This window comes from Eschrichtius robustus, chromosome 10 (assembly GCF_028021215.1).
Source record: "Eschrichtius robustus isolate mEscRob2 chromosome 10, mEscRob2.pri, whole genome shotgun sequence".
Classification (NCBI taxonomy): domain Eukaryota; kingdom Metazoa; phylum Chordata; class Mammalia; order Artiodactyla; family Eschrichtiidae; genus Eschrichtius; species Eschrichtius robustus.
This window is the reverse complement of record NC_090833.1, coordinates 14899486-14927113: the sequence shown is the minus strand read 5'-3', so window position 1 is coordinate 14927113 and position 27628 is coordinate 14899486. Positions and strand designations below refer to the sequence as shown.

The 27628-nt window shown below is 41.6% G+C and overlaps 1 long non-coding RNA gene across 1 annotated transcript in view; it reads left to right on the top strand.

Moving 5' to 3' along the window:
• The first annotated feature begins 3041 nt into the window (after positions 1-3041).
• LOC137770540 (uncharacterized) overlaps positions 3042-27628 on the top strand; it is a 140620-nt gene continuing 116033 nt past the window's right edge. Inside the window, exons 1-3 of the long non-coding RNA XR_011075187.1 lie at positions 3042-3267; positions 3367-3429; positions 8401-8470. This is a non-coding gene — a long non-coding RNA (uncharacterized lncRNA). The remainder of the gene's footprint in view (positions 3268-3366; positions 3430-8400; positions 8471-27628) is intronic.

The following is a 27628-nucleotide window of genomic DNA, read 5'->3' as shown; positions in this document are numbered from 1 at the left end:
CACTCATTCTCACAGGTTTCAGTTTGTCCTTGCCTCCTCTATTTTATGTTCATCTTTACTTCCCAGCTGCCTGCCCTGTTAACTTCAAGCTCCATCAGCAGACACAAAAGGAAGAGCTTCACACAAACTGTTTAACCAGCTCCCAAGATTGCATAAGGTCCCATCCCTATAAGAAATATTCTGCTTCTCTGATCAAATCTTGACTGATATTTTATCTTAATGCATAAAGGCCAATATCCTGAATGTGGTCTAAAGAAGGACCTGCATGTGATGACCCCCATACCCTTCCTGCTTCATTTAATGCTTCTCTTCAGCCATAATGGCCTTCTATTTTTCTGTTCCTTAAGTATATATGCCTCAACGGCCTCTGCGTTTCTACACATGCTGTTCCTTCTGCCTAAAATATTCTCTCTTTTGTCTCCTTCTGCACCTTTCAGGTCTTAGCATAAACATCACTTCCCAGAGCAATCTCCAAAGAATCTACAGAATTAGGGGATTATCTCCTTATAACACCCTATAGCATACCACCTTACCACTGTAATTATTTATGTAAACATATATAATTTTATTTTTTTATATCTTATAATAAAAACAATTTTTTTGATGTATCTGCAAGTGTCAAAAAAAATGTTTTCAAACAGTTATAATTGGTATGTTTCATATAAGCACTAAACACACTTGAATAATGTGTCAATCAACTTTATACACACTCTGCTTTGTAATAATCCTACCAAAAACAATATCAAATACATCACTTAAGAGTAGGTATGTTAATATATTTTTTCCCAACTAGATATCTGACAGATGCTTCTGTTTAAGGGTTCTTCCCTAGATAAACAGGAACACGCCACAATCCACCATAAAAAAAAAAGTTGGAAGGGAATTTGCACTCCACAAGGGGCAGGGTGCTGAGAGATAAGGGTTTTGTTCCACCCTCACTAACTAGCCCATTTGGAAAGAAAATGCTCCCAGCGGAACGGGAAGTACAGCTAAGATAAGTCTCACAAGTTGTTTAATTCCCACCTTTGCATCTTCAAATCCTTCAGGTATTACCTTTTAAAAGATCCAGACACACTTCCGAAATGACAGGATGGGTAAAAGAGAAAGATCCATTATGCAACGCTTCCAAACAGACTACATGGAACAGGATCCATGAAGATAGAATCACACCCAGGCAGGAGTCCCCGCAGAAGGGGATGGCTTCCCAGCTGAGCCAGAAAACCTTCTCCATAAGGTTAGGCCTCTAGGTGAAGATTCGCGGGCTGCGGTTCTGACTGGCTAACTGGGTGATCTCAGGCAAATCACTGAAGCTCTCAGAACCTCTGTGTCCTTGTTATTTTTAATGCAAGACAGCATCTATTTCATAGGGCAGACCTTAAGTGGGAATGTGCAGTAAGCCCAGGTGCTGGTCCAAATCACTTAGTCGCCAGTACACTATGGACGGCGTTCCTGCTGCAGACCGAGCAGTTAAAGGGCAACCCAAACCCCACTCCACACCAGCTGAAATGCCAGTGGTCTCTATTACACGGCCAGTGCCCCATCACCAACGAGCAGAAAGAGTGGTTACTGGCATCGGAAATCCGGATCAAAAATACTCTTTGGACAATCTGAACAGCTTCAGAAAAAGATTCCTAATAGGATCCTTTTCTACCGCAAGACACAGTTTTCACTTGATAAAATTCTGACATATCCTATCACATCGTAGAGCCGTGGACTTTTGGCCAACTTCTCCTGTTGGGACCATCCTTCTTGCCCCGACACTGCTGTCCGGCCACAACCTGCCGGGCACGGCTCCCTTTAGTATTTAACTCCTTTGTCCAGAGCCAGGACAGAGAGCAACCAGAGCCAGAGGAGTCCGGCGTCCGCGTCCTGCCCAGTACCCCGGCCAACGCCACAGAGCCATCCCCTCCTGGCCCCTTGGGCGCCCCGTGCAGTGTCCCTGGTGCAGCCGGCCCCGCAGGAGGACCTGGACCCACGGCCTCGCGGACGAGCCCCGGGAACAGCCCAGACCCGGCCGAGGCCTCCCAGGAACCGGGACTAGCGGCCCGGGAGCAGGAGGCAGCGGCCTAACGGTGGACGGCCTCTACCCCCAGTCGGGAGGGGCCGCACCCGCAAGAGACCCACACCCGACGGCCGCCCCCACCACGTCTAGCTGAGACCTGCCTGAGACGTTCACACTCACCGTCCGGCGGCCGTCTTGTCACGGAAATGCCTGAGGGGCGGCAAAGGGCCGGGCATTGGGTCTGAGGCACAAGGGCGCTGGGCGCTCGGGCCTAGCGGGCTCCGTCTTCGCTCCGGAGCACAGCGTTAGGTGGCTGGGCGGCGCCTGAGGTCTGGGTTACGTCTGGCACCGGGGTTTACGTCAGAGGGGGGAATGACGGGAGGGCTTACCACACGGGTGTTTACGACTGGAGGGGTTTACGACTGGACGCCTGGGTTACGCCTGAAGGGTTTACCTCTGGGGGGCGGGCGGGGGGTTATGACTGCGGTATTTACGACTTGCCCTGGGTTTACGACTGGCGTGTTTGTTTACGTCTGGTCACCAGGTTTACGTCCGGGGGCGGGGTTTGCCTGGGAGGGTTTATGCCTGAGAGGTTAAGGGTTGGTTACCGCTGGTCCCCGTGATTAGCTGTGGGCCTGGGTTTACCTGTGGGCCTGGGCTGACTTCCAGTCGTGGGGTTACGTCTGGGCCCAGGGCCTATCTTGGGTGTTTACATCAGGCCTGGGTTTACCTGTGGACCTGGGCTGACTTCCAGTCGTGGGGTTACGTCTGGGCCCAGGGCCTATCTTGGGTGTTTACATCAGGCCTGAGTTTACGTCCGGGCCCCCTGGGTTTTGCACTGCCACCAGGGGCCGCTTGTAGGTCATGCAATTTTGTTGGGCTCGTGGGACTCACGCTTCTGGGTCCCTCGGCATTGTATAGATTTACACACTTTAGAAGCTGTGCCTGAGGATCCAGCTTCCAGCCTGAATCTTGCTGCGGACTGAGATCCCCTTTTGAGGTGCTGACGGGACTTTGCACACCCTCAATCACCGGGCGCCACCGGAGGTGAAGTACACTGCTTACACAATCACAAAGCTTTGAGAGACACCCAAGGGCCAGAGCAGGGTGGAGCAACAGGGTTCACGTCCTACATCTACTCCTTCCAGACTGGGAGAAGAGCTGTTTCACCTAATGCACAGAAACCAACACAGAGAGTCCAGCAAAGTGAAGGAGCAGAGCTGCACTGATACCCTGGATGCCCTGGGAGTAAGACCCTGACCGAAGTGGGTGTAACTGCTTGTTCTTGCTTGCACTTCTGGGCCCACGAGCACATCTTGACTTCAGAATCTTGCTTATATTTAACCTTTTTGTGTGTAATGCAGGTGCTGAGCTCCTTGGGTACAAGATGCTTCCAGTGACATCTGATGGATTCATCTTTGTGCAAGGTGAGGCCTGCCCCCACTGAGAACTGCTTCCTTCCAAGCTCAGTATCTTGAGCTTTTCATTGAGGAGTTTGAAGCTGGTAAAATGAGACGTAACTGAAAGGATATAACTCTGGAGAAGCCAGATGGAAGGGATGCATAGGACAAAATGTGGGGAAGGGACTCGGTGCTTCTGTGCTCTCCAGGTGCACCACTCTCCCCAAATCTCCACGTGCTCACCATCCCAGAAGCACTCGAAACCCCCTCTTTTTGGGGGGCTTCATTACAGAAGGAAGATTGATTAAGTCATTGGCCATTGGTGGTTGATTGAACCACCAGCCCCTCTCTAAATGTATATAACTTTACATATATATCTTCCTAAACAGTCATGTCTATTCTTTCTTCCTGCAGCTCTTCACATCCCCCTAAACACTCAGTACCCAGCACTGATGGAACAACTGTGGATGGCTAGCGCATTCACTGTTAGTCTTCTCCTTTGCTGGTTAAGCTAAAAATACACCCTACAACTGTTCATAGTGAATTTTATTTATCATTTTTCTTCCATCGTGAACACATCACGGACTTACTGTTTACATTTTGTTGTTAACAATTTCATGATGAGAGTTGAACATTTTGTTTGCCAATTAACTTGGTCTTCCAGTCAGTCCAATTTCTGAACTTCTGACCGGAAAAAAAAACTGTTGATTTACTCAACCTTGAACTCACAAGTTCATTGACCACTCTCCCCAGTACATTCTACCTAACCTTGAATAGTAGCTGTGTTGACTTCATCAGGAATGTTACGGGAATAATGTTACTGCATTGCCTGTTTTTCTAGAGATTCAAAAATGTGTTTTATGGAGGAACATGCAAGAAATATGACTGTGGCTCCATTAGCAGCCATTTTAATAGTTTATGATTATTCATTACAATTATATTTTCTCTATTTTATTTTTTAATTATGATCATCAGTAGAATGCCCAGATTCCATATAGTTTAAGTTTTTTTTTTTTTTTTTTTTAACTTTGAGAGTGCTACTGGGAAGAGTAGAATTCAGTAGACGGTCAATGATTTCAGATATTTGGAAAGAAGAAAGAATTGTGTAACCTTTTCAGCACATCTTCAACTTTCTGTTTTTCCCTCACCTCGATTTCTTATACTCATGTTTCAAGGGATTTCTTTAAAAAAATAGAAAGCAATTGCTTTCTAGATGTTAACCATTGGGGAATTTGAAAAACCTTCCAGATGGGAAATATATATGAAAAATCTCATCTCAGTGAAAAATAAATCCCTCAAATAGAGGCATGTAATGAAACACCTAATTCACTCCAGCTATACTGGTCATATTGCTGCAGTATTATAATGCCAGATGACTCTTTTAGCACCACGGACAACAGCTGGCCTTCCATCAGGAGCGTCTGAAAATGAATGCAATACTATCATTTTCCAGTAGAAATCTGGCTAGTATTTGAAGTCCACTGCATGGCATACTCCTGATATTCATGCCCAGCAATTAGTGATTTTTAATAAGATGTTTTAAAAGTATTTTATTGTGTTTATTCTCCAGATATCTAGGTTGCTATCAAACACTGAAAAACTCCTTCAAGAGTCATCCAATTGCAACAGCAAAAATCATTTTCCCAGTCTTTTTTTGTGACCTCTCTGAAATTTTGCCGCTAACAATTATGTCCCTTATAGCAGAATTTTTTTCCCTTTAGCTTTTTTCTCCCACAGCCGTCATATACATTGTTAATCTGCACTCCTTCCTTTCACCCCAACTCCTTCTCGTCTTTTTTCATTCCTTTACTTATTTTAACCTCTTAAATGCATTGCCTTCCCCAAAGCATGTTATTTTCATTATTTTTCTCCTTCTAAGTACTCTTTTCTTTGGAAATCTCTTCCAGTTTCATGGTTTCCATCATCACCTCTGTACTGATGACTCTGAAATCTCCTTCTCTACCTTTGGCCATCCTTCTAAGCACCATTGTTACATTTCCAACAACCTGCTGGATCCCTTCCAGCTGGGTGTGGCTGATACTGCAAATATGTCTTAAATGAAGCCTATCATAGTCACTTAAAAACCTGCACATCTTTCTCTGTTTCCCACTTATTTATTTGTGCTCTCCCCCTTTGATTAAACTCATTTTAGAGGCTAAAAGTTATTTTTTACTTTCTTCTCTCACATCCAAACAAATGTAAAGTCTTTTTCATGTGACTCCATAATAAGACTGTCCATGCTAACCAAAACAATTCATTAGTGACCTAGATTTCATTTCCCACAGGGAAAAGCACATATGCTTTACCATACTGTTATTGTTCACTGGGGGTTGTGTCTAGCTCCAAGGTCAGGGAGCATCTCTGTCTCACAGAAGAACTGCTATATGCCCATCTTAGTGTTTCTACCCTATTTCAGAGCTCAGTTCCTTTTGCCTATTCTCTTTCAGTAAATCAGTATAGTAGAAGGAACTTAAGACGAGAACCCCCAATGTGAGTTCTAACCTCTTACACTGACTACGACTGTGTGAATTCTGTTGGCATCAAAATTGTCCCAGATATAGAAGTGGGGATGGGAATAAAAATATCATAGACTTGTCATAACAATGAAATGAATGGACACAGCAAAGTGATTAACCAAACGCCTAGTACATAGTAGGGCTTCCACGAATATTACTTTCCTTCCCTTTCCCATTCTAACATGGATCTCTGTTTCCAGTCTTCGTATTCTAATCCATATTAAGCAGTATTGCCAAACTGGTCTTTTCATACTGCTCTTCCAGTAGTTCTATTTTGGTCTCACTGACTGCTGAACAACATTCAAATTCCTTAACTTCGTTATCAGTTGACTAGCCCCAATCTGCACTTCCAACCTAACGTCCTATTCTATCTGGTTGAAACTAAAATAAATACTAGGCTAAACTTCGCATTTCCTAACATCAAGCCTTATTCATGCTGCTTTTGTCTGTTTGTTTTCTTAAAACCAGGGATGCCCTTCACATCTCCAAATCCGTGTTTTAAGTCTCAGTGCAAAAACTACCTCCTTCGTTATTATATCCAGGATCCTTTTGCTAAATAAGATCTCTTTTTATTCAAAATTTCCATAGTGATTTAAGTAAGCTTTTCACGTGGCATTGAATCTGTTTTACTTTTTTGACTTCATATTTATGGTCATTATTCATTTTCCCAACTGGACTGTATGTTCTTGAAGAACAGGAAGCATGCGATCATCATTTCCGTATTACACACTCTACGTAACATGACACCTTTGCATTGTAAGCATTCAGTAAATACTTGGTATAACATGAATATTTTGTCAGTTCTCTTCATATTTATTTATACCATCTCATTAGAGAGAAATTCTTGCAATCAAGAAAGGGCCCCAAAGATGAAGAAGCATTTGAGGTAAAATATCAGTAATCCTATAGACCCATACTAGTTATAAGGAGGTCTAATAGCTTGAGGAATGGACTCTGAACTGCTGCCCTTCTCAGGTCAGGATGATTCTGGCTTAGATTGGTCATACATATACAAAAACCTTCCTCTGCTCCTTCCTTTCCCAGCTAATTGAATAAACTTCTTCCATTAAATAGACATGTTCCCCACCCTTAGAGCCAGATACAACCCTGATGAACAAAACAGTGTGGTAAAGGGGAAGCATGCATGCTTTCTCCTATGGGAAACAAAATCTAGGTAAGAGAAGAATTGCTTTGGTTAGCATGAACAATCTTATTATTGCTTTTATTTTTTTTATTGGGGTATAGTTGCTTTACAATGTTGTGTTAGTTTCTGCTGTACTAGTGAAGTGAATCAGCTATATGTATACATGTATCCCCTCTTTTTTGGATTTCCTTCCCATTTAGGTCACCACAGAGCACTGAGTAGAGTTCCCTGTGCTATACAGTAGGTTCTCATTAGTTATCTATTTTATACATAGTAGTATATATATATCAATCCCAATCTCCCGATTCATCCCACCACCCCCCCCCTTGGTGTCTATATGTTTGTTCTCTACGTCTGCATTTCTATTTCTGCTTTGCAGATAGGTTCATCTGTAGCATTTTTCTAGATTCCACATATATGCGTTAATATACGATATTTGTTATTCTCTTTGTGTTTTACTTCACTCTGTACGACAGTCTCTAGGTCCATCCATGTCTCTACAAGTGACCCAGTTATGTTCCTTTTTATGGCTGAGTAATATTCCATTGTATACATGTACCACATCTTCATTATCCATTCGTCTGTTGATGGACATTTAGGTTGCTTCCATGTTCTGGCTATTGTAAATAGTGCTGTAGTGAACGTTGGGGTGTATTGCTTTTATTTTTGAAATGTCATTGGATACAATAGAATAAAAAACTTATTATCCCAACTCTCCTTATAATTTTCCCTTCTCCACTCCCATCTTTTTGTCTTCAGGAGCATGCTAGTATTTTGTCTCGAGGAAGATTAAATTGGAAAAGGGGCCTCGAAAAGTTTAATTTAAGAAATCATGGTAAAAGAATGTCTCTTGAGACAAACTTGGACTAGGGCTCAGTCTGGTTCTACAGAGTGGGAGACAAGTAAAACCAGTAAAATCCCCTAGGATTTTGTTCAGTCTGCATTTTTCAAGTACAGTCAGCCCTCTGTATCCACAGGTTCTCTATCCGTGGGTTACACATCTGTAAATTCAGTTAGTGCTTGGTTGAATCCGCGGATGCAGAACCTGCAGATGTGGAGGGCAGATTTACTAAGCCATTTTATATATGGGACTTGAGCATCCACAAATTTTGGTATCCATTGAGGTCCTGGGACCAGTCCTCTGCGATTTCCAAAGGTCCACAGCCACAGGGGTGAGGGTCCTAGTTGCTATATTATCAGAAGGTATTAATAAAGGTAGAAGTAACCATCAAGTAAGTGCAGGGCAGTCTTCGCAGTTGGAGGAGGAAGAAGAGAAGGAGAAAATTACCTCATCTTTGGGATAAAGGTTTAACCAACATTCTTTCCTTTCCTGCTTAGGTGCCGGAAATAAGACTGAGAGGCAGTGCCTATGGAACAGTGACTGAGAGCATGAGACATCCAGAAGCAGGTAAGAAGTTCTGAAATACTTTGTTGAGATATTCTCAGCTATATTTTCCATGGTACCTAAAGGTCTCTGGACAGGTCTTTTCTTTTTCTTTGTGCTGCCTTATTTTGGTCCAGGAATACCTTCAGTTTAGGAGATGCATTTACTTAGGGATGGGCGGAGACAATGCAGCTTTGTTTAGAGGACACAGGGAGCTGTATGCTGGGCTTATTGTAGGCCACAGATGGGGAGCACCTTGCCTTTAGCCTCCTTCTAGATGGCCCAGAACTGTCCCTAGGAAAGGAAGCCAGAATTGAAGTCAGGACTATGAAATGTTTTGTTTTTCTAACAGCGTAGCCTAATGTTTAGAAGATAGGTTCAAAAAATAGCCTGCTAGGGTTTGAATTCTGAATCTGCCACTCATTAGCTGTGTGGCCTTGGTCAGGTCAGTTAGCCTTCTGTGCTTCAGTTTCTTCAGCTGTAACATAGAAATAATAACAGTAACCTACTTCTGTGAGTTGTTGTGAGGCTTAAATAAGCTACTTCATGTAAATCATTTGGAACAGTGTCTGGTCCTTAGTAAGTTCCGTTAGATTTGTTTTCATTAGTTACTTTCTTCCTCATTATTCTTTGATGGTATATGGTTGGAGTTAAGCAAAACCAGGGTACAAAACAATCCTCCAGCAGAAATTCTTATTACACCTGAACAATCATTACCAAATATTGTGTGAGTATGGCTTTTCTGTAGGTATATTAAATCAGGATCTGTTTGCAAATTTTAGACCCCTCATATCTTGCATTTTACTCAAGAGATGTGTTGATGTCCTCTCCCTTGTAATCAACACCAATTAAACGATGATCCTTGAAAACAGAAGCATAAATGAGACCCTCACGCATAAATTGGTAACAGCCCATCCATTCCGTGGACATATGGGCTTTAGTTGCAATCTAGTTCTTGGAAACTGATTTATAATTAAACCATTTTACTTGCCTAGAAAATATTACAACTTGTGTTGACTTGAGTCACAATATTTGGAAAGCACCAGTTAAACAAACTGTGTTGTATGCAAGGGAAACTAAGTCTCCCTGGCGTAAAAACAACACAGGGGTGGACAATTAATCAAGGGGTGTGGTCAGTTATATGCTCAGTATGGCCCCTCTGGTACCTTAATCCACATTTCCTGAACCATCATGGTAATTGGCTAGTCTCTGAATTTGGGCTAAATGATGTGGGTAATGGTGACGGAAGCCTTTTCCTGAGGGCAGATTTACACTCTCATCTTGGCAGAATCAACTATTTGCTTTGTGATTGTGGAAACATTTGGAGAGAAACATTAATTTTCCATCCATTAACTTTGGTGGATATGAACACCCCAGAGGGAAAGATGTGTGAAGCCGCTTAACAACCTTTTGGCTGTTAGGAAGGTAAAAATGTTTCGAAAACATTTTTTCTTTGCAAAAGAAAAAATAGAAAAGGAAAAACAATGATTGAATCAGGATATTTCGTCTTTTAGTGGTTTTTTGTAAATGTTTGCACCACCTCAAAATGCATCACTTTTCTGTAGGCATGACCTATTTGGTTTATTTGCTACCTAGGTATAAATTAACCCAATGGTCAGTCCAAGTACTTAATAACAGGTCTGCTCTTTTTAATTATACATTTTTCTCCTCCATAGGCCAGATACATTATGTTAATAATGACTGAGCAAAGGAAAAAATTGTGGGTTGAGAAGAAAAATAAGTGGATAAAATAATAAAATTGATTTTATTTTTGCACTGCAACCTTTAGGCTAAGTAAAGCTGAATCCAAATCCATAGGGTCTTGGAACTGATTGTATGTGTATTGGAAAAGAAGATACTACAGTGAGGGAAGATGGGGTGATGGAGGCAGGTCAAATGATCTCTGTGCTCTGGGATGGAATGAACCAAAGTCAAGGTAAAGCTGCATAACCTGAATATTTGTTCATTCCACCAACAAATAAATACAGCATCCTCAAACAGCCAGTGTATACTAAGCCCCATGCCTGACACGAGGGATATTTTAGTTGAGGGAGACAGATGTGGTCCTTCATCTCCCTATGGCTTACAGCTTAGTGGAGAAATTAAACAAATAACTAAACACACAGTAGAATAATAACCATTATGACAAGTGCTACAGAGAAAAGAAGACGCTATGTGAAAACATGGACCAGGGTGGCCTGGCCTAGCATGGACATTGGGAATGCTTCCCTGAGGAAGGGGTGTATAATTTGAGGTCAAGGAGTTCTTAAGTGTGGTTGAGTGTATGGATGTGGGAGGGGGGTGGAGAGGGTTGATGGGAAGAAAAGAATCTGAAAACTCCAGGGAAGGGGAGATCCATGCAAAGGCACTGGGGCAGAAAGGAACTTTACATATGGAAAATGGCAATGGGAATGGAGACAAGAAGAAGGACAAGAGAGAATTAAGTGGAGTTTGGGACCTGGTGCTGGGAAAAGGGTGTAAAAGCCCACACCTCAACTTTGCTCCATTCTCCCAGAAATAGAACTAGGTTTTCCTTTGAAAACCCAACATATTACTGACTTTTACCCAAACCCTTTCCTATCCAAGTCACTTTACTCATCTGCCACCATGATATACCAGGAGGCTCACACACTCACTAATAATTCACTTTCAGTTTTGTTTTGCCTTTACTGGTTTGTACAAAATTAGAAGTAAACTCCCTGTTTTCAGGAATGGCTAGGAAATACAAAGTTCTGGTTAATAGGGAAATGCAAAGCATGCCATATGAGTCTTACTGATTTTCAAAGACGTGGCACACAGCATGTGAGAGAGAGAGAGTGAACAAAAGATTTAAAAGTACCAGGGAGCAGACTGATGGGTCTCGCTTGCAGCTCTGTCATGATGCTGGATTGAAACCTTGACAAGTCACCAGTTAGGTTAGAAAGAAGTTGAGAACACGGGTTTGTGGAGTTCAATGATCCTGAGTGTGAACCCTGCTCTCCTAGTGAGCCTGAGCCTCTACCTTAACCGCTTTGAGACTCAGTAACCTCATCTGTGAAATGGAGATAAAATGCCCACCTCACGTGGTCATTACAGCAATTAAATGCAGTCACGCATGGGAAGTGCTGAGTAACTTAACCTCTAGCAATTATTTTTCTGTGAATTTTGTTTTCTCAACTGTACGCTAAAGATAGTCAACACTTTTCCTGCTTCAGGGAGTTGCTGTAAGGGTCTCAAAAGTGAATGCATGTAAAATGTTGTATAATTTTTAAAAGACATTATGAGAAAGTCATCCTTATTAGTATTGTTATGCTATTATTGTGTGTGTGTGTGTGTGTGTGTGTGCGTATAGACTCTAGAATGTTGTGGTCCCTTTAGTCTATCGCATAGCACCACTGTACTGTAGAGGTGGCTACAGAAGGTATGTGGAATTGAGTTAAATCCACGCTGACCCCAGGGCATATCATGAAATCTGTGTTCTCAAGATAAATCCAGGTTATCAGCTTGTTGACTTGTAACTTTTTTTTTCTTTTCATTTTTCTATAAAAGCAGAATGTAGACAAGGGCAAATGCATTCTTGCCAGGTAATAAGGGGTTTGGGTTATGGAACAGCAGGTGAGCTGGCTTTCACTGTACTGTCCATGTGCAATTACAGTCTATAAAATATCTCTACTTAATATGTACCTCTGGATATGGACTTGTCTCCTTTATGATTCAGTCTATTCAAAGATTTGTGGAAGGACCTTTCTTGACAGTTAGGCAGGGTTGGGGGTCATCGTGTGAATTGATTTGAAAGGCACTGACCGTGTTCCCCAGTTATCCCTCCCACGGCTTTACAGTCCCTAGAATTTAATCATTAAAATTGATTCCTATGGGTCTTGACAGGATTTCAGTGATAGAAATAAAATGCAAGAGCTAGAAGTACCTTAGATATCATTTGATGCAACTCCCTTATTCTATAGGTGAGAAAACTGAGGCCCTATGGGAAGATTCTTCCTTCCCTCCAAGGTCAAACATTAAATTACAGACTGAGTCTAATCTAAATGTCCAGTCTCTCGGCATCCTGTCTGGCAAGCATCCTCTTGACCAAACAACTTTCCTGATGCTCGGAGGTCCCAAGAACCCAAGAGGAGCCTCCGTCTGCATTCATCCCTGAGAAAGTAAGAACTTCAGCTTATTCTTTGACTATTTTTGGTGCCCCGACTGTCCTCAGGATGAAGTAGAGATGCTGATGTTTTATGTTTCTTTTAAAGAGAGAGCCTGACTTGCTGAAACATAAAAATTAAAAAATCACAAATATAACAGCTTTTTATAAAGGAGATTATCTAGCAGAAAATTCATTCCCCTGCAGGGGAAATGGGATTAAACAAGTGATGAGGCAAAGGCATGAATCAGCAGTGATCATTTTTAAACTGAGAAGTGGACGGGTTTGTGCTCTGCAGAACGAAACGGCAGGTGAACTGTTATCAAATGCAAAAACATATTTCCTCTGCAAGTACAGAAATGCAGTCTTGCCTACACATCGAAGATGAAATGGAGAAATGCAGAGAATCTGTCAGTAAGGGAGTGGGGAGATTGTTACAAATAATAATGGTTGAGATGTTGCACACCTACGGTGTGCTAAGAACTCCATACATGAGACCTTAATTTTTGCAATAACTATATTGAAGCCTATATCCTAATTATCCCCATTTCACAGATGAGAAAACTGAGGCTTGGAAACTTGACCAAAGTCACAAAGCTAATGGTTGCCAAAAGAGGATATGAAACCAGATCAATGTGATTTCCAAAACCCCAGTAATCTGAACAGCTTCCAAATCAGCTTTCTTCACCTCTTAAATGGGTATCGTGAAGATAAAAATGAGTCTATGAGGATGAAAACATTGATAGGAGCATGACACAAACCACTGCTATCATACTACAATATTTGTGGGCACATCTCACTAAGAACAAGATTGACATAGAAAATCATGTTTGTGTGTACATTTGGAGGAAAGATTAGAAAACCCTTTGAGAGGATTTCTGTAACGGTCATTAAGTAATATAAGTAATGGCTTCTGCAGGAAGAGAAGTTGCATTTAGGTATTATTAAATACATTTTAATCACATTTAACCCACAGGAAAAATATGCAATTTGTGAGATAGAACTGCATTAAGGGAAGGAATTTTTGCTTTCTTTGGTTATACAGATTGACCAACAAGGTTCAAAGGAGAGAGACATGGGCCAAAAAAAAGAGCCCTGGGCTAGGGGGCACCTTGGTTCTGCTCCCAACCAACTGTGTGACTCGGAGCAAATCCCTTTGCCTCTCTGAACCTCAGTCTTTTCATCTTTCATCGGGTTAAATGCTTGCTCAGGTCCATGCAAGTCAAAGTTCTACAAAATGTACCAGCTCATTCTGCTGATCTCTACATAGCCTGAAAGAGGTAGCCAGCAAGTGGTCCCATACATTTGTGAAAAAGGCACCACGCCAAGCTCTGAAGGGGTCCTTGAGATAAAGGAGGCAGCATCCAGCTGTGTTGATTGCTGGAGCAGAGGGAGTGCAAAGCCCCACAGGAGACCCGTTGACTTGGAAAAGTTTCTTGTCCGTGGTCATTTTCAGTAAAAATATAAAAGAATCTCAATTCGTCTTCTCCCTTATTATTTTCTTACTTCCCAAAGAATTGAAAGGCAAGACCAAGGAGCAGCATTTCCAGGGGCGAGTTGTTAGGCAAGAAGAAAGAAGTATTAATACTTCTCACCTGTTCTAACCTGCAGAGAGCATCGCTGTCTTCCCAGCAGGTACAGGGGAAGCAGGCAGGGGAGCAGAGTACAGCTGGACCCCCTTGCTTTGAAAAATCATTTCTGAAGTTATAAATCAAGGTGGACCAGACAAACCGCAGACCCAGTTATTGCAGGAGCCAATCTGGCAACAAGTCCTGATCTCCTTCCCTCCTCTTTTCTTTCTCTACCTGTTCTTCTGTTCAACTCCCTCCTTTAATTCCCTGCTCGGCTGCGTTCTTACTGTGTTTCCATCTCACTGTCCCTGACAGGACCCTCCTCTCTCTTCCTGCTTCCCTCTTCCTCTCTTCTGTTTTCTCTCTCTCCCCCACTCTCTCTCCCCCGCCTTCCTCTTTTTCTCCCTATTTCTCTTCTCTCCCTGAACTCTGCGTCTCCATTTGTCTCCTTTTTTATTCCTCCTATCTCCGTCCCCTCATCCTCAAATTTGCCTTTCTTCTTTTCTCCCTCTCTCCATCCCTTCAATGCAATTAACGCTATTACCTTGCTGCATCTCTTTAAGTGATGCTTAACCTAAGACAGGTATCACTGATGGCAATCAGTGAGTCAATATGGTAATTTGTTAGAAAGTCTTTCCTTTATTATTAATACTTTAACCAGCACCCTTTGTATTCCCTGAGATATTTTCATCCCTTAACATTTCACAAAGCTAAAGCATCTTCACTCTCCTTTACTTACAAACATCACACATTGTGAATGCAGACATTTCATAAAATATGGCCACATTGAGTCTCCTAAGGCAGTAGGGAAATCCAGGGGTTCTCAAGTTATGAAGTATTCACCTGGTCTACACTTACTACTTTAATTGTGGGCAATGGTGTGCAAATGCATGTATGGATTTGCTATTTCCTTCCTGGAAAGTCAGTTTGGGGACATCTTCTCTTCGGAATTTGGCAGCAGAAAAGGAAAGTGATGATCCAGAGATTTCATATGACACCTATTCATTGCCACACTCTGGGTTAGACATTGATAAGTAAGCCTCATACAGATTATTTTATTTAACCCTCACAATTATCCCATGCATAGAGATACTTATTATTTCCATTTTACAGATGAGTAACACTTGGGGAGGTGAGGAACTTTCCCAAGGTTAGACAGTTGGGGGATGACAGAACAAAAGACGGTCGCTTGTGCAACTGAGACCAAGCATACCTGAAGCAGTATTTAAATTGAGTCTAACAGCCCTTTCTGTGAAACCTATACCTAAGGGGCTACACAGCTTAACTGTGTTCTTCTCTTAGGTGGAGCCCATTAGTCTTTCCAGGATTCAGTTTTTCATTGGCAGCATGGAGTAAAGAGAGCTCACGTTACCCCACAATAACATGGACTGTTGGCTCTTAGCTCGTGGCCTGCAATTTCTAGAAGTTCCTTCCTTTGGCCACAGAAGACCCACAGGTGGATTCAGACACACAAATCTTAGCTGACTTGGCCAACAACCAAAGAAATCTTGGAAATAGCACAACCCAAAAATGTTGACGCAGAGATTGAATCTCTTCCCCCCCCACCCCCCACCCCCCTCTCTCGTGTGTGTGTAGAGATGGATACAGAGAGAGAGAAAACAAATCATCTATCATTTACTGAATGATATGTACTAAGAACTCTGCTAGAGATTTTTAAATCCATTATCACATTTTATCATTTTGATGACCCTGCAAAGTAATCATTATTCTCCCCACTTTATAAATAATAAAACCGAGGTTTAGAGAGGTGAAGGAACTCTCCATAGGTCAAAGAGATAACCATGGGGTCCCAGGGTTCTCCCACTCTTCTTCCTGCCTCAAAGGCCCACGGCAGGAAGCTCTTCCTCAGGTTGGAAATCCACCCTTATAACCCTTTGTGTTCGCATCCTTATTTCAGTCTATAGGCTTGGGATTCAGAGACGTTGACTGAGTTGCTGAAGTTCATGTGGCAAGTGAGGGCCAGTTCACATCCCTACACACACACACACACACACACACACTCCTATTTTGATTCCTATGGATTGAGGAGAAACTGGAGAGAGATTGAAAACAAACTTTGGTCATTTTTAATTTATCATCTTAGAGAATTTTTACATAACATTATGTAGTATTTTCCCCTCTTTCTTACACCTAGAACTGCAACAAGCCAAGATCAGGGGAATGGGAGAAAAATCTATTAAAAACAAGATCCTTGCTACTTTATGGTACTTAAAAGCAATAAATATTCTTGCCCACAATGCTAAAAATCTCAAATAGCCAGTGGGTCAATACTGTTTTCCTGGTTAGGATGGTAATAAATCTTTATTCCTTCTGAGTCAAAATAAGGAAGGGGTTTTATTTATGAATTCCATGACCTGGGACTGCGACATTTTCAAAACAAACACGGCTGAAGTGAAGAGTTTCTCCACCAAGTATGTTTATGTGCCCTCCTCCAACCTGCTTGCCTCACCAGCAAATCTTCTGTGCTTGCGTGGTCTTTTTATTAATGCAACAGCAAGCTCCTGCTCCTGCGCCATAGTGACAGAAAGGAGTCGGGAGCCACTCTTCTCTTCACCATCCCTGCAGCCGATACATTCTCTGTTCTGGTGGAAAACAGAAGGATTTAACTCTAGGCCTCTCAAACTCATCTTCTTTCTCAAAAGCTGTTGCTTGACATGGAAGACATTGTTATCACCCATCATGACTGTTTTTTTTTTTTTTTTTTCCTTTTTAATCCAGTCTAATGTCTTCATTATTATCCTTTTGAAAGTGGGCGTTTTTCCAAATTCAGATCTAGCATTGACTTTGTGTTCGTCTGTAATCAACACTGCTTCTTTCGGAAGCTGGATTGCCTCTGGCCCCTTTGCAAGTAGGGATATAGAGTCAGACTTTCACACAAACCCAGGGGAAGGCAGAGCTCATGTGTTGAGCCTTTCCCTTTGGGGGCTCGTTCAAGGGAAGCTGTGTGACCTTCGGGAAGTCATTTCATTCTCTGGACCTCAGTTTTCTCATTTCTACAAACGAGTAGAAATTTGCTCTTAGAGTAGAAATCTGCTATTTTTCAGAGCTCCACTGTCCCTGTACACTTTGTATCAACTCCTGTTTGGTTCATCAGTCCTGGGGGGAAAGTGGAGATACGGTAAAAGCAGCAGCTTCTTGAAAGTTGAGCTGCTCTGATAAACCCACTCTCCTCCCTTTGGCAAGAAGCATGATCTTCCTCTGCCTCTTTAGAATTGATTTGATACGTAAAGCTTGTGCTAAGTTCCATTTGCCTCAAAAACACCACTCTTGTTGGGGTGACTCCGGAGTGACTTTAACATTTAGCTAACACAGCACAATGTGTATCAGGCTAGCTTAGAGATAAACACATGAATGTTCATAAGACAGACACGAAAACAGCAACATTCTGAAAGATTTCTGGTCCAAGTTACTCCTATGCAACAATGCACATTTTATTTTCTATAGGGGAAAAACACCTCAGAGAATAGGCTTGCTGAATAAGGTAGACCCTTTTCATGCTTATTTATTGAATCACAGGTAGGCTGTGGGATGCTTTATGCTAAAAAGGGCTCAGGGTAAAGAGTGAGGAATGTCAAGAGTAGCTGCATACCTGTGAATAGCACTAGAGAAAAATTGCTGGTTAAAATGAAGACTGTATAGCAAACCTCATTGCTTATTATGTCACTATATTCTCAATTCATTATTCAGTGCCACTCTTGTAAATTTGTACTACATTGCATTATTTTTCTTTGGGAAACCTAGGCTGGGTGAGAAGGGCTAGGGTTATACTGAATTCGGAATTCATGAACAATGCTGGGTCTTTACAATGGCTAGAAGGCCAAGCTAGGACTCAGAGGCAGTGCAAAGCTCCTGCCCTGGTTTCAGTGGAGAGACTGAACCTGGGTCAGAGAATTCAGGATCAGTTGCCAACATTCACAGTGGATCACAGGACTTGTGAAAAGTGATGGGTCTCAGCAACTGTCAATAGGTCGAAGGCACAGATCTGACTATCCAAAGCAAAATCTCAGTACCTCTATTTAGCAGGGGAGGGAAAAAAGAAACAGGTGATGGAGAGATGGATGGGACAAGTGAGCATAGTGACACAAGCCCACATCACACTGCCTTTGTTTCTGAAATTACATCCTGATGGAGAGGGATCCTAACTCATCATCTGGCCTCAATTCCAATGAGATTCTACCTTATTCTAAAGAGTCAAGAATGGCATTCATGGTTGTATACATAAATAGTGTATCTACAGGCTAAAGAAGAAATATGATCAGGTGCAGAAAAACATTTGACAAAAATCTAACCCCCATTCTTGATAAAAGCTCTCAAAAAGCTAGAAATAGAGGGAAATACCCTCAACTTGGTAAAGAACGTCTGCAAAATCTTACAGCAAATATCATACTTAATTGTGAAAAACAGTGCTTTCCCCCAAGACAGGAACAAGGAAATAGTGTCCACTTTCACCATCCTTATTCACATAGTACTGAAAGTTCTAACCAGTGCAATGAGGCAAGAAAAAAAATCAAAGGCACACAGATGGGAAAGGAAGATAAAACTACCCTTATTTACAAATGACATGATGGTCTACATAGAAAATCCCACAAAAAAACTAGAACTAATAAATTAATTCAATACCATCACAAGAGACAATGTCAATGCACAAAAATCATTCCCATTTCTATGTATTAACAATGAACATGTGGAAACAGAAATTAAAAACACAATACTTACCATTTGCTCCAAAGAAAATGAAATAATTAAATATGAATCTAACAAAAAATGTACAGAATCTGTATGTTGAAAATTACAAAATGTTGCTGAAATAAATCAAAGAAGATCTAATTGAATGGAGAGACATTCTGCTCTGTGAATGATCCAGCATAGAGAATCAAATGACAAGGTGTAGACTGGGAGAAAATATTTGCAAACAACGTATCCTACAAGAATATTTTGTCTAGAATATAGAAGGAACTCTCAAAATACAATGGTTAAAACAAAACAAAACAACCCAATTTAGAAAATGGGCAAAAGACATAGACACTTCACTGAAGAGTGCAAATAAGCACATGAAAGGACATTCAGCATCACTATTAAGGAAATGCAAACTAAAACCACAATGAGATGTCTCTACACACTTATCAGAATAGCTAAAATTAAAAATAGTGAAAAAAAAAAAATAGTGATAACACCAAATGCTGGCAAGGATGTGGAGAAACTAGATCACATGTACCTTGCTGGTGGGAGTGAAAATTTTACAGCCTCTCTGGAAGTGAGTATGGCATTTTCCTGTAAAGTTAATCATGCACTTACCAAGAAACCTACCAATTGAACTTGAACATTTATCTCAGAGAAATGAAAACAATTTTACACAAAAACTTGTACATAAATGTTCATGGCTGCTTTATTCTTAATATTATTATATATTCAAAATAATCCAAACCTGGAAACAATCCAAATGTCCTTCAGCAGATGAATGATTAAACAAAATAGAACAAAACAAAACTCTGTTATAGCCATACCATGGCTATACCATAGCAATGAAAAAGAAAAACTATTGGTTCACAAAACAGCTTAGATAGATCTCGGGGGAACTGTGCTGTGCAAAAGAAGCCAACCTCTCAAGATTACATACTGCATGATTCTATTTATATAACACAAATTGACAAAATTATAGCAATGGAGAACAGATTAAGGGTTGCCAGAATTTAGAGAGAAGGGAGGGAAGGTGGGAGGAGGGGAGAGTCAGAGGAGGCTGTCTTTTTGGAGAGTTTTCCTTGGAGATTGGTATGTTCCACTGGTGATGGCAGGATTTCAGCTTGGGAAAAAAACAGTTCTGAAGGCTACAGCCTTTAGGGACCATGGATCATGCCCTAGAGGAAGGACAGATGGCATGCTGGCGAGTGAAGGAAGGTCATGTAACCAGATGGTGAGAACTTCAGAGGTTAAGGAAGGTACCTGAGAGCAAAACAGAATTCCAGTCCTGTCTCCCATGTGATAAGAGGCAGACCATGTCAGATAAATCAGAGCAGTGTTTCCCTAAATGACAGTGATCCCTACAGTCATCAAGATATTTGTCCAATCTACATTCTACCTCTACTATTTTTTTTTAATTTATTTATATTATTTATTTATTTTTGGCTGCATTGGGTCTTCGTTGCTGCACGCGGGCTTTCTCTAGTTGCGGTGAGCGGGGGCTATCTTCTTTGCAGTGCGCGGGCTTCTCATTGCGGTGGCTTTTCTTGTTGCAGAGCATGGGCTCTAGGCACACGGGCTTCAGTAGGGCTCTAGAGCACGGGCTCAGTAGTTGTGGTGCACAGGCTTCATTGCTCCGTGGCATGTGGGATCTTCCCGGACCAGGGCTCGAACCCGTGTCCCCTGCACTGGCTGGCGGATTCTTAACCACTGTGCCACCAGAGAAGCCCACTGTACCTCTACTATTATATCTTCAGTGTCTTTGTTCACACTGGCTGAGATCTAAGATAATAAATATTTGCATAAAATAAGAATTCTGCCTGTGTACTACCTAAAGCCATCTGGTGCCCCATCAGTTGTACATATAACACACTTTGTGATAAAAAAGAGAGAGAGAGATTCAGAGAAAGGGCAAAGGGCATTCTGAGCAGAGGAAACAGCCTGAGCTAGAGCACAAAAGCATGAAGGAGCATGATGTATTCAGAGCCAAGAGTGACTGGAGGATGCTTACAGGAGGGGAAGATAAAAGATGTGGTGGGCGATGGGGCTGGAAAAGAAAGGTCAGGGTGGATTGTGGAGGAAGGGATCGAAAGAGTCAAAGTCCACTCCACTCCTTTTGTTATCTCTCGCTCAGGCAGAAGGACTGGGCAAGGGTCCTGGGGACTGTGTGTTCTCATTCTCTCCCTGGGCTGCAGGAGTGTAGGCAGTCATGTGTAGCTGTGTTAACACTACACGAGTAAAACCAATCCCCCAGTCCTCGCTGGCTGCACACTTCGCCGCCTCCACCGCTTCCATATGCTGATTTGCATCCAGGCAGGTTGTGTAAACAAGGCTGTTAGGGGACTATAAATAACCACAGTCTGGACTGTGGTTCAATAGTCTGGTCTGGGGAAATCAGAATTTCCAGTTATCTCCCGTGCCAAGATGGAGCCTCTTAAGTGCTCATGGGGTTCGTACCCTCTCCCTCCCAAGATGCTGATGCTGATCCTTAGCGCTGGATGGCTTCCTCCTAATCAGCTCCTCCTCCACTCCTGCCTTCACAACCAGATGCTAACTTGCTGAGTTGTCAAACAGAAACAAGCTCTGTGCTTACTTTGCCTGGGAGGGCTGGGCAGGCAAAAAATAGGCTGTGCTCCCTGAAAAGAGATTCCTCATCTACACATTGACCTTCTCAAGGTCATGAACTGAATCTTATTCCATCATGTGTACCCCTGTGGCTGACCCAATCTCTGCTTCATGTATGTGACTATCAAAGTTCAGAGTCTATTTAGCCTTGAGTCTGAGTTCAATTCCAGCTTCACTGCTTTGTGACCTTGGGTAAGTTACTTAAACTTTCTGAGCTGTCATTTTATTTTTATCTGTAAAGTGGAGATGATAATTACACCTACCTCTTAGAATTATTGGGAGAAGGAAATTTAGTGGTGTATGCTAAATGCTTAGCATGTTTCTGGGATACAGTAAGTGCTAAATAAATTGTAACTATTTTGAGAACTGTTCTAATGATGGTGAGGAGGAGGAGGAGGATGCCAGTGCCAGCTCACTGAGTTAATTCACTGTGCTGATTCCTACACCCATTGTCCCTGTAGACCCATTTATAAGATCAGTCTAAAATGATAGGAGGAGAGTAGGGCACAGAAGAATTGAGAGGCATCTTCAGTGTAGTGGTAGAAACTCAGGGCCTGGATGGGCAGGTTCAACTCCTAACACAACCACTTAAAGTTACAAGATTTCTATCAAGTGCTCCAATTTGTAGATCTGTCAGCCATAAAGCAGAAATTCCAATAACCTGCCTCCTGAGGTTAATGTGAGGACCAAGTTAGATGTAGTTTTTGAAATCTCTGCAGTAGGAGTAATGCCATTCAGGACCTTAATGGTAGCAGACTTGTAGGGAACTCTGGATATAAGAGGTGTAGGAAGCACCTTGAAGATTTGAACTTCACTCTGCAAAGTGGAGGGACCTGTAGCCACTCAATCTCTTTCTGATGTTTGTAGGGTCCTCTGCATAGTCGGCTCTGGATTTGGCCTCTGCTCATCACACTCCTTCTCTCCCTAGCCACACAGCAGTTACATGAGCCTTCTCCCTACTCTTTGAATACTTCAAGCTCATTCTACCTCAGGGCCTTTGCCCTTGCCCTCGTCTCCCGGTCTGGAACACCTTCCCCCGGATCATGGCATGGCTGGCTCCTTGACCGTTTATGTCTTGGTCCAGTTATTACCTCCTTGAGCATCCTCTCTTGATCCCCAAGCCAATAAGCTTCCAGTCATTTCTTTCACCTTGCCCCTTTTGATTCTCTGCATGACTCTTATCATCTGAACCTGTCGTGTTTATTCATTTTGTTACTCATTTTATCTGGCTTTCCCACTGAAAGTTAAGCTTCATGAGAGCAGGAACTTTGTTTGCTTATTTGCTGCCTAGATCATACCGGGCTGCTCCAGATATGGGTGTTGAAGGGATTGAGCTTGGAAGTAGAGGGAACAAAAGAGAAGGCATTGTCCTTTCCCTGGAGAAGAAACTTGCAGTCTAGATGAAGTCCTAAGATTTACTCAAATTAAATGAGGCATGATACCATGCAATGAGAAATGTGTGAAATTATATTTGAGCTTTATTGTCATGCATCACTTCTGCAGTCACACAATCTTCTTGCATTTGGAGAAGGGCACTCAAGAGGGAAAAAAAAAGGGACCTTCATTACCAGTGGTGTTATTCATATTTAACAGGACATGAAGAGAGGAAGGAAGGGAGATGGTGTCAGTGAAAAAGGGCTCTTTAAAAACAATGCTACTTTGTCACAGGAGTGCAGTCAGAATCCCTCCAATTTGGAGATTTCACTTGTGAGACAGTTGTTCTGTGGCAGCTGCTATGCTAAGCACATTTTTATTCATCATCTCATTTAATCTTCACAATATCCCTGTGATGTAGATATTATCATCATCATCACCATCATTACCATCATCACTACCATCATCATCATCATCACCATCATCATAACTACCATCATCATCATCATCACTATCACCATCATCTCCACTATACAGGTAAAGAAGTGATTCCCTCACTTCTAAAACCCATTATATTAACCACCAGTCTACACTGCTTCTTCTGCCTACTGAGTCCTTCTACCCTAACTTGATCATTCTGTATCCCTGCTTTGACCACATCCCAAATTTTAGGCACACAAATACAAAAATGTATCAATCAAAGAAGTTTGTTTTAGGAGGAAGCACAAGGAGGAGGAATTAACATTATTTACCTCAAGATGTCTTATGTAAAGTTCTAATAAAACAAATTCCTCATTGAATTTCTTGCCATGCCAAAACCTTATTCATTCAGATAAATATATCTTTTCTTTAGTAACATGATATGAACTATATCGTATGTTGTATTTCCCTTTTCCCCCTAGCTACCAGGGAACTCAGAATTAAATTCAATATCTGATCCTAGAAAGTATATTCAATCATTCTTTCATTCATATATTCATCCATTTAACAACAGCAAAACAAAAGCAACAACTGTAAATCAATGTATAGATATAGATATATAGCATAAACAACTTGTTAAGCACTGTATTAACAAAATAGGTCAACTAGAAGTCTGGCAAAAATTTATCTTCTGCTCATTTTAATGTGTTTAACTCTGTCTTTACATTTATTTCACCTGTTCTTCTATTTCTTAAATTTGTCACTAAAATACTTAGGAGAAGTTGGTAGAACACCAACCCTAAATGAACAGAGTCATAATATTATGTTATAATGACATACAAGTGAAAATAGTTTAACCTCATAAGTCCTAGTGTGACAGAAGCACATGTGTAACATCCTATGTATGTGATTGTATTTTTTAACATTAACAGCCATTTCTTAACAGCAGTCTCATTAGTCAGAGAAGCCTAGAAATTCGTGCTTCTTCAGAGATGGAGCCAATTCACATTTCTTAGTAAAGTGAGGATGTTGGATGTTGAGTAAATACTGACCAATCATTAAAAGTGTATTTGCTGAGAGGCAGTGTGTAGCTGGATGTACGGGAATGTGTATTTCATCACTAAATGACAACAGGCAGCTCTTCCCTTCCCAGTTGGTTGCCAAGTCCTATCAACTCTATTCTGAAATGAGTGTTCTGTCTGTCTTCACCACCACAACTTTGGTTCACACCCGCTGAGCTATTCCTGTGGCTTCCTGTGCCTAGTCAGTACCACCCCCAGCCCCCAGTTGCCGCACTCTGACCTTTGATCTCTTGCATGCCATTTCCTTATTCAAACAACATCTTTCATTCCCAAGAATAAAATCTGGGTTTCTTAGCTTAGCATCTAAAATCCTGCGCAACCAGTCCTACCATGTACACCACCCTCAACTCTGCCACACTTTGTGGACCAGCCAGTGGTCCTTAGCTCTAGAGAGAGGAAGAGATGTCTGGGATCCCAAGCCCAGAATCTTTGATCTTTGAGCAGCTACCTAAGGTGGCTGCAGATTCCAGATACAGATGCAGAGGAGGCTGAGGACACAGGCTGTACAGTCCAGTGGTTTCACTACTGTCTGGCTGGGTCAGCCTCAGATGCCTATATTTTCTCCTCATAAAATGAGGATAATAAAAGGGCCTAACTCACAGGATGTTATTGCGAGAATTAAATTAGAAAATGCATATAAAGCACTAGCACAGTGCCTGACATATGGTTAGAACTCAGTATGTATCAGTACGATTATCCTTCTCTTATAAGAATTTGCTCCCAGATTCTATGTGGCCTCCTACTTCTGGTGAGCTATGCTGGACTTGATGCAAAGCATGAAGGTTGAAGTCTACTAAGATATTCGCTCAAAGTGAACTCAAGTCCATCCTTGAGCCCTTTCCCCAGTCTGTACCCTAATCCTGGCCCTTGACATCCTACAGTTCTGATGGTACTGGGAGGCATGGAAAGCTAAACCTGAGAAAAATCATCCCTGGTAGGTAAAGGGAAAAAGCATTGTTTCTAAGATGTAGAGCCACCATTCCAGAAAAAGGGTGCCTCTCTATAAGAAGAAAGACCAAATCTGGCTTCCCACTGCATGAACCCAAAGAGGGTGTTTCCAATAACCAAATATGCATTCAAGAGCCACGAATTTACTACCTCTGTTCACCCCAAACAGTGCTTCACTTTTTTATATGTGACCAAATAATGCCTTATCTTTACCCACATTTGAGCTTCTCCTCTTTCTGTGTGGAGAGAGAGCTGTAGCCCACCTTCTCCCCTCCGCCCCCCCCCCACAGTTTAGAAGCTTCCACTAACATACACACCCTTCAGGTTGATGTCAACAAGCTTTCACTGGAGATTCTCATTCACCTAAAGATGCCCCATTCATTCACTTGGCAAATGATTATTGAGCCCTTCTTGGGTGCAAGGCACTGAAAGAGGTATGGAGATACAGGCATACCTTGGAGATATTGTATGTCAGCTTCCAGACCATTGCAATAAAGCAGATATCATGATAAAGCAAGTCACACGAATTTTTTTGTTTCCCAATGCATATTAAAAGTTATGCTTACACTATAGTGTAGTCTATTAAGTTTGCAATGACATTGTCTACAAAAATGTGTGTACCTTAATTTTAAAATACTTTATTGCTAAAAAATGCTAACCATCATCTGACAGCACAAGGTTGCCACAATCCTTCAATTTGTAAAAAACACAGTATCTGTGAGGCACAATAAAATGAGATGTGCCCGTGAAGTCAGTCAGACAGAGAAAGACAAATATCATATGATATCACTCATATGTGGAATCTAATTTTAAATAGTGATACAGGTGAACTTATTTACAAAACAGAAACAGACTCACAGATTTCAAAAACAAACCTATGGTTACCAAAGGGGAAACGTGGGGTGGGGGGAGGGATAAATCAGGAGCTTGGGACGAACATACACACACTGCTATATATCAAATGGATAACCAACAGGGACCTACTGTATAGCACAGGAAACTCTGCTCAATATTCTGCAATGACCTATATGGGTAAAGAATCTGAAAAAGAATGAATATATGTTTGTGTATAACTGAATCACTTTGCTGTACACCTGAAACTAACACAACATTATAAATCAACTATGCTCCAATAAAATTTAACAAAACAAAACAGAAAAAGAGATGTGCCTGTACAGTAGTAAACAAAATAGACCCAGCTACTGATCTCATGGAGGTACAAAACAATGTAGAAGAGAAACAAACAAACATATAAAAAATACAGAAGTAAGAAGTATGAGATTTGCTATAAATGAACTTATCAAAATGTCATGAGAAGAACAATGTGGGAGATTGAGCCTATATTGGGTGGAGGTTATCAGGTTAGGCCTCCCTGAGGAGAGACTTGAAAGTCAAGTAAAGTTAGAGAGGTCAAAGAAGGCAAAGGTTTCAAGCAGAGGAAACAGCACATGCAAAGGTCCTGAGGGTGGAGCCAGAGAGAGAAGGCCACTGAGGCTAGAGAGTGGTGGGCAGAGAGCAATGGAGCAGAAGAGGACCCTGGGGAGAGAGGCTGGGAGAGATTACCTATTCACATGCAAGTTGCAATTTGAACGTAACTTCTTCTGTGAAGCTTTCCCAGGCTACCACCCTGTCAGAAATTACTTTGCCTCTTCTGTGGTTCACATCTCAGTTTTATTTGTTTTCTAGAGTGTATGGGCAGTGTTTTGCATGTCTACCTCCTAGTTACTAGAGTGCAAGAGACTTAAGGCAAGGAATTAATCTGCCTCCTCCAGTCCCTCTTACATAGCGCCTAGGACAGAATGTTCAATGAATGTCTGCTGCATTTCTTTTTGAGATACAATGTCAAAGTACAAGTGACTGAGAACATAGAGAGATTTTTAAAAATAGTGTAGATCAGAGTTTTTGCCACTCTTACGGGGTGAAATGTGTTCCATGTTTCCTTATAATTGCCCATCACTCACTGTTCTTCTGTTTTCTTTCCAGCTGTGTTGCCTAATTAATTTCTTATTAACATTTTTCAATCTGAGTAGCTACTAACAACCACCACACCACAAATTACTTGTTTCCAAGATGGCCATTTTATAGGAGGGAGCCACTGAGTACACTGAAGGTTAATAAATAATGAATGACCACAGGGCATTTAGAAGCTAGTAATTTAAAAAAAATATATGGGCCATAAGATAGATGGAATCACCTTGAATCATCAGCACTGGATATCTTTCTACAATGAAATTCTTGTGAATATTAAAATCATTTTTCCCAGTCACTGAGTCTGGTGAGAGGATAGCTATGGTGTGGCAACCTGTAGCCAATATTGGAAAATTCCTCTAACTAGCCATCA